The 7,432-nt window shown below is 36.4% G+C and overlaps 1 pseudogene; it reads right to left on the minus strand.

The window, feature by feature from the left end:
- The window catches only part of LOC127194135 (jupiter microtubule associated homolog 2-like), a 134,728-nt pseudogene extending 127,690 nt beyond the window's left edge, over positions 1-7,038 (minus strand).
- Positions 7,039-7,432: the final 394 nt, after the last annotated feature.

Consider the following 7,432-nt stretch of genomic DNA (forward strand, 5'->3'; position numbering starts at 1 on the left):
TAGGCAAACTTCTTGCCAGTCTCTTACAAAATTAAATGTGTGGTACAGAAATACTTCTAACAGGTATTTACTGTGATTACTAGAGAAACATTCATTAAGCATTATTGTAATAATGAAAACATAAACAACCTAAAAGTATGATGCAAGAATTGGTAAACAAATTGTAGAGTGTATACAGAATACATGGTTATTCTTTTATGTCACATTAAATCAGAGACATCATACACAAAAAATAAATACTGTGAGATCATTTCTGTGAAAATGAACTACAGGCAAAGGTGAGAGAAGTTTCATCAAACCTATGGTGGAGAGGATGAAATAACCAGGACTAACAGGTGATTTTTTTTGTTCTATGGGCTTATATTAATGGTCACTATACCTTGTATAGTTTTCTTTGGATATTAGTTATAAGATAGTATATAACTTCTAAAGATCATCAAGCTGACCTTTAGCCCTTGTGCATTTTATTTATTATATATAATTAAACACTAAAAGCTTAGCAGAAACAAATGTGTCAAATATTGACTAAAAGCAAATTACAGATTAGTCAGAAAAAAATTCAATGCTCAAATACAGAAAGAACACAAAAATAATCATTTGGTTTCCTGCTAGAAAACAGAATCATTTTTTCAGTACAAACCTTTGCATCCTGAAATGTGCCACACAGACTGAGTGATAGCCATTCCAGTGTCTCTAATCCCCAATGTATCCTAATCACTAGTGCAGCCGATTTTATCTATCTAAGTAGACTAGCATTGCTATCCACTGTGCTGTAAATAAAACAACGTTGCAGTAAGTAAGTGAACATTTTATGCGTCTTAGATTTTTCATCACAAAGTAATTTCTCACCACACAACCCTTTTATTATTATTTGGCAGTTTATTTTGCCAAATGTGTGGTGGGAATATATGTGGGGATACTTTGGAGGCAAGGGGTATATGATGGGCTTCAGTGATGGTGGATGAAGGGTGTTGGAGTGGACAGATATAGTAAAGCTTTATAGAATCAAGGCCTCTACTCACTGCAGCAGAGTCCTCTAAGCCTGTAATTTTTCTATAATGTGTTGATAGGTAACATTGTGTCTTCTCAAACCCTTGGAACCTCATCTCCCTGCCATAATGAGAACAGTTATAGGTTGGCTGCTTTCAAACCGTGTGTCTCTTCAGCTACCAGCCTGTCTAAGGACACATTACTGTTGAAATGATTTGGAATAATCTTTATCACTGACATACCTTACTGCAATTAGGACAAGTGCTGAAGTGAAGAGTGGCAGTTATGAAGGCACCCCAGCAAGACGTTGCATGACTGTCACTTTAGTTCAACAGTGAGCCTGACTAACAGATGAGCTGTCTCTTCTAGGCTAGCTGAAAAGCCTCTAAATAGATAATCTGTGGTGCTCTGTTCATTTTAATCAAATCACATTGGAATAAAGTTCTATATAGCTTTTAGCAATTTTTAAAGATGCTTTTCAGAAATTGGAAAGAAGCACAGCGTGTTCTTATGGCTTTGCTCAGCTGAGTACTTCTCTGTCTTTGCAGCTTTCTATTATGTGTTCTGGAGCAGCACCTTACATCCATTCAGAGGGGATTCTTCCACTAAGGGAGTATTCTGCTTTAGAAACAGCACTCCAGAAATCACAACAGGTGTGTGTGTGTGTGTGTGTGTGTGTGTGTGTGTGTGTCTTTCACTTAAAAAAGAATGGTGTTAATTGCTCATTGGTTTTCTTGCATCCACAAAAAAGAGCCAATTCAAGCCAAATTAGAGTACATTCAGGTTTATTGGGGCCAGGTCTAGGGTGGGCTCATTGGTACCAAGGAAGGGAATAAGGGAAGTCACAATGGAGAAGGAGGCAGAAAAGTGTGTGTGTGTTGGGGGCGGGGAGGGGGCTGTAGGCTTAGATTTTTAAAAACGTACTTTATTTAGGGTTCTTAAATGCTTCTACTTCCCTTCTAGCCAACTGACCAGAGGTAAGGGAGAAAGAAGGTTAATAGGAAAAGGGAGTTGTGGACCTGTTTAGGAATAGGAATTGCCTCAAGGCAATGCCAATCTTTTTGGTTTTTTTGTTTTGTTTTGTTTTGTTTTGGGTCAGGATACCAGCAACCCATTCCAATAGAAAACACCCAACAGCCACATGAGTTAGTAGTACAGCATGATCTAGCAGAAAGAACAAGGCTTCTGAAAATAGGCAAGAAGCAATGGACCTGGCCAGAATCATCTGGGATGCCACAAGAATTTCTCTGGCATGTTTCTCTCTATGAAGTGAAGACCAGCAAAGACCAGCAAATCATTGCACAATATAGCAATGCAAAAGTATCATCTCACTGTCTGTGGGGTTTTATTTATATCCTTTCTAAATACCAAGTGCCCTCAAATGTGTCTGTTTTCAGCAAAACATCATATGCCCTTTAACGAGACAGTTTCTATCAAAACATCATATTCCTTCTTACAAGACAACTCCAGAAAAACATCACATGACCCAAATGAATTTTTAATGAACTCAGAAACTTTCACTTCATATCGCCTTTCTGTTTTTTAATTGTCTTTTTATCTAACGTTAGCAATCTATACACAATAGAAATAATCATGAAAAACATAGACCTAGATTTTACATCACATTTTAAATAAGCTGCTTATATACAGTATATCAAAAAAGCCAAACAAAACAACCTTAAATTTCTTTCAAGACATAATAATTAAACAAAACAACTTTAAATTTCTTTCAACATATAGTAGTCAAACAAAACAACCTTAAATTTCTATCATATACATTAATCCATACCAAAGTAAAATTTTAAACTAGTATAATTTACTTATTATTATTTTTTTACTTTTTATTATTTATTTTTTGTTATTATTATTTCCTTTTTCCTCTTTTCCCCATAATTAGATAAGAGAAAAAGAAAAATAGAGGAAATCCCTGATTTAAACTTTATTTTGTTTCTTCCATGACTATAACCAATAGCAACCAATTACCCTAGAAGACAATAAACATAATACACCATCGACCCAAAACATCCACCCCACCTTTTGCGATTGGGGGAATAATGTTCTTAAAATTACTTGTCTGGAGACAAAGATATCTTTTGGGTACCCTATGAAAATTGGGAGGTTGGCCAATGCCTGGGAAAGATAGCTGTATCTTTTTCTAGTTGTATCTATCTGTATCTAGTTTCTGTGCTATCTGTCCAGCCTCTGTGCCTTTTTTTTCAATTTTATTTGCATGCATATTTTGGAGAAATTAATAATTGAGACAATCTGTGAGCATGAATCAACTGGGCTATTTGCTTTGTGAAGACATTCATGTCTCAGATGATAAGAGGTTTTCTCTGGTCAGATGTAATCTTTATAACTTTTGCTGGTAACCATATTTTTTATTTCCCTGTAGATTTATAAGCATAACCAAGTCCCCATCTTAAAACTCTTGGAGGTTTCCATTTTAATATCAACACATTCCTATAGTATATTGGTTAGCATAATTTTTCAGTTAATTTTTAATAACCTAATGTCTCTCATCTGCTGTTGTTCATTTCTCACCATTAACAAAGCATTATTTGGTCTGCCCATGGGTTTTTATTATTTTTTGTTTAACAAGCATCTCTTTTAGGGTACAAATGTTTCTTTCTACAGCTGCTTGTCCTGTAGGAATCTGTGGTATAGCAGTAATATACTTTATATTTTAATAGGCAAATAGTGATATATATATATGTATATATATATATATATATATATATATATAATAGGCAAATAGTGATAAGACATTATCGGTCTTAATATGTTCAGGTATTCCCATAATTGATGTTATGTCCATTAAGCTTTTAATTATATGACCAGCCATTTCATAACTTAAAGCAGTTGCCTGGGTAAACCCTGAGTACATGTCAATGATATATTGTTTTCTAAATTCTGCAAAATAAAAAACATCCATTTTAAAGATGTCATTTCTTAGGATACTCCTAGGGTTACTACCAGCAAGTGACAGAGTTTGGTTCTATAAAGAACACGTAGGACAATTTTTTATTATATTAATTATTTGGCTTATTGCCAAGTGATAGAATTTTTTTCTTTAAACCTTTCATATTAACATGATGTTTCTCATGAAAATTTGAGGCTTCTGGCACATATCCTATTAGTAATTTGGTTGGGAGACTTTTGGTGACTGCTTCTATTTCTATAAAAGAAATAGGACAATTTAATTTTTTCATCTGATCATGATTCAAGTTTGGCAAGTGGAATCCATCAGGAAAATTGTCCCTTTCCTTTAGAATTTCAAATTTTGTGGCATATAGCCTTTTGAATTAGGACGTAATGATTCTTTGTATTTCTTCAGTGTCCGTTGTTCTGTCTCTCTTTTCATTTTTTATTTTGTTGACTTGAGGGTGTCTCTCTGCCTTTTAGTTAGTTTGGCTAAAGGTTTATTTATCTTGTTTGTTTTCTCAAAGAACCAGGTCTTGGTTTAGTTGATTCTTTGAATTGTTCTCTTTGTCTTATTTATTGATTTCAGCCCTGATTTTGATTATTTCCAGCCATCTACTCCTCTTGGGCAATTTTGCTTCTTTTGTTCCTAGGGTATTCAGATGTGTCATTAAGTTGCCTATATGAGATGTTTCTAATCTCTTTATGAAGGCACTTAGTTCTATGAACTTTCCTTTTAGTACTGCTTTCAATGTGTCCAATAAATTTGGGTATGTTGTACCTTCATGTCATTGACTTTTAGAAAGTCCCTTTATTTCTTTATTTCTTCATTAAATAGAGAGTTGTTAATTTCCATGTGTGTGCAGGCTTTTTGTTATTTCTGTTGTTGTTGAAGTCCAGCTTTAGTCCATGGTGGTCTGATAGGATAACAAGCTATTATTTCAATTTTCTTGTATCTGTTGAGACTTGATTTGTGGCCAGCTTTGGAGAAGGTTCCATGAGATGCTGAGAGGGTATAATCTTTTTGTGTTTGGGTGAAAAGTTCTGTAGATATTCATTAGATCCATTTGATTCATGACATTGGTTAATATCATTATTTCTTGGTTTAGCTTCTGTTTCATTGACCTTTCCTTTGGTGAAAGTGGTGTGCTGACATCTCCCACTATTAATGTGTAGGGATCAATGTGTGGTTTTAAGCTTTATTAATGTTTCTTTGACAAGTGTGTGGTTTAAGCTTTATTAATGTTTCTTTGTATTGGGGGCCTAGATGTTCAGCATTTTGATGTCATCTTGGTTGACTTTACTTTTGATGAGTATGAAGTGTCCTTCCTCATCTCTTTTGGTTAATTTTGCTTGGAATCTACTTTATTACATATTAGAATGGCTACACAAGCTTGCTTCTTGTGTCTGTTTGCTTGGAATACCCTTTTCCAGCCTTTTACCCTGAGGTAATGTCTATCATTGTGGCTGGAATTTGTTTCTTGAATGCAGAAGATTGTTGGGTTTTGTTTATGCATCCATTCTATTAATCTGTGTCTTTTTATTGGAGAATTGAGACCATTGGTGTTGAGAGATATCAATGACCCATGACTGTTAAGTCCCTTGATTTTGATGTTGGTATTGGTAAGAGTGTTTGCCTTAGTTATGGTTTGCTACAGTGAAATTATCTATTTCGTGTGTTATCCTGGTTGTAGTTTGTCACTTTGGGTTGGAGTTTCCATTCTAGTAACTTCAGAAGGGCTGGATTTGTCGATAGGTATTGTTCAAATTTATTTTTGTCATGGAATATCTTGTTTCCTTTGTCAATGGTTATTGAAAGTTTTACTGGGTATTGTATTCTGGACTAGCATCTGTGATCTCTTAGCATTTGTAGGACCTCTGTCCAGGCCCTTCTGGCTTTTATGGTCTCTGCTGAGAAGTCGGTTGTAATTCTGATAAGTTTGCTATTTATGTTACTTGACCCTTTTCCCTTGCTCCTTTTAATATTTTTTCTTTGTTCTGTATATTTTGTGTTTTGATTATTATGTGGCAGGTGGATTTCCTTTTCTGGTCTATTCTATTTGGTGTTTTGTAGGCCTCTTGTATGTTTATATGCTTCTCCTTCCTTAAATTGGGGAAATTTTCTTTGATTTTGTTGAAAATATTTTCTGGGCTTTGGAGCCAGGCATCTTCTCTTTCCTCAATTCCTATTATCCTCAGATTTTGTCTTTTTATGCTGTCCTTGATTTCTTGGATGTTTTGTGTCAGGAATTTTTCAGATTTAACATTTTCTTTGATGGATGCATCAAATTATTTTATTGTATCTTCTATACCCAAGATTCTTTCCTCCATTTCTTCATTTCTGTTAGCGAAGCTCTCCTCTGCATTTATTGTTTTCTTTTCTAAGTTCTCTTGTTCTTAGCTTACTTCTGTCTATGCTTTTCCATTTTCCATTTTCATCTTCAGATTGTAAACTGTTTTACTGCTTTCCTTCATCTGATTGTTTGCATTTTCCTGAATTTCTTCCAGTGATTATTTTCATTTCATCTCTATAGGCTTCTGTCATGGCCCCTCTAAGGTTCTCAGTCTGTTTGGCTGCATCTTCTTGTATTTGTTTACAGATTTTATTCATTTCCTCCATTATGATCTTCTTTACTAAGGATTTGAGGTCATTTTCTTGTGCCTCGGGTATGCTTGAGTTCCCAAGGTCGAATTTTTTGGGGTATTTGGATCCTGGAGATGCTATATTATTTTTGCCTTTGTTGTTTGTATTTTTTATGCTGGCCTTTAGTCATGCTTTTTTTTTTTTTTTTTTTTTTGACATTGGGAAGTAGTTTCTGGTGTTCTTCATTGGTCATTGATAGTAGTTCATTGGTGAGTATCTATAGGTCAATACCCCTCACCTGTTTGGATCATGGAAGCCTTCGTTATATCAGGCAGGTAACCTGGTTTCAGCTTTAGGGGAGTTTGCTCCACACTCTTGCCTCCCCAATGGCCCAGCAGAGGCTGTGCTGGTGCTCTGCATGCCAAGATTGAGTCTGAGATAGTGTAGATACTATCTGCCTTTGCCTGGGCTTTGGAGACCCCACTCTCAGCCACTGGGGCCCTGGGACCTTGGATCAGTCTGCTGGAGAGTACAGATACCATGCTGTTGCCGGGGAACCTGTCCACAGCCACCTGGGCCCCCACATGGGCCCTGGGTTTCTCTGTGGACTGGCAGGGTCATCTGAAGTCAGATCTATCCCAGATCCACTCTTGGCTTTCCCCTGGGACAGTAGAAAGCTAACTCTGGTGCTCTGTAACCCACAGTTCAGTGAGAGAGAGAGAGAGAGAGAGAGAGAGAGAGAGAGAGAGAGAGAGAGAGAGAGTGTGTGTGCAGGTAGAGCCTAATAGGCTGCTCTGGGCTTTGGAGGCCCTGACTTCCCAGCCAATGGCTCTGGTTGCTTTCTGTGGCCTGGTGGGGTGATCTGAGGTCAGATACACCCATTGTTCTGCGTTCTCCCCTGGGCAAGCAGATCCAAATGCTGGTGCTTCACTTCCT

Source organism: Acomys russatus, chromosome 10 (genome assembly GCF_903995435.1).
Source record: "Acomys russatus chromosome 10, mAcoRus1.1, whole genome shotgun sequence".
Classification (NCBI taxonomy): domain Eukaryota; kingdom Metazoa; phylum Chordata; class Mammalia; order Rodentia; family Muridae; genus Acomys; species Acomys russatus.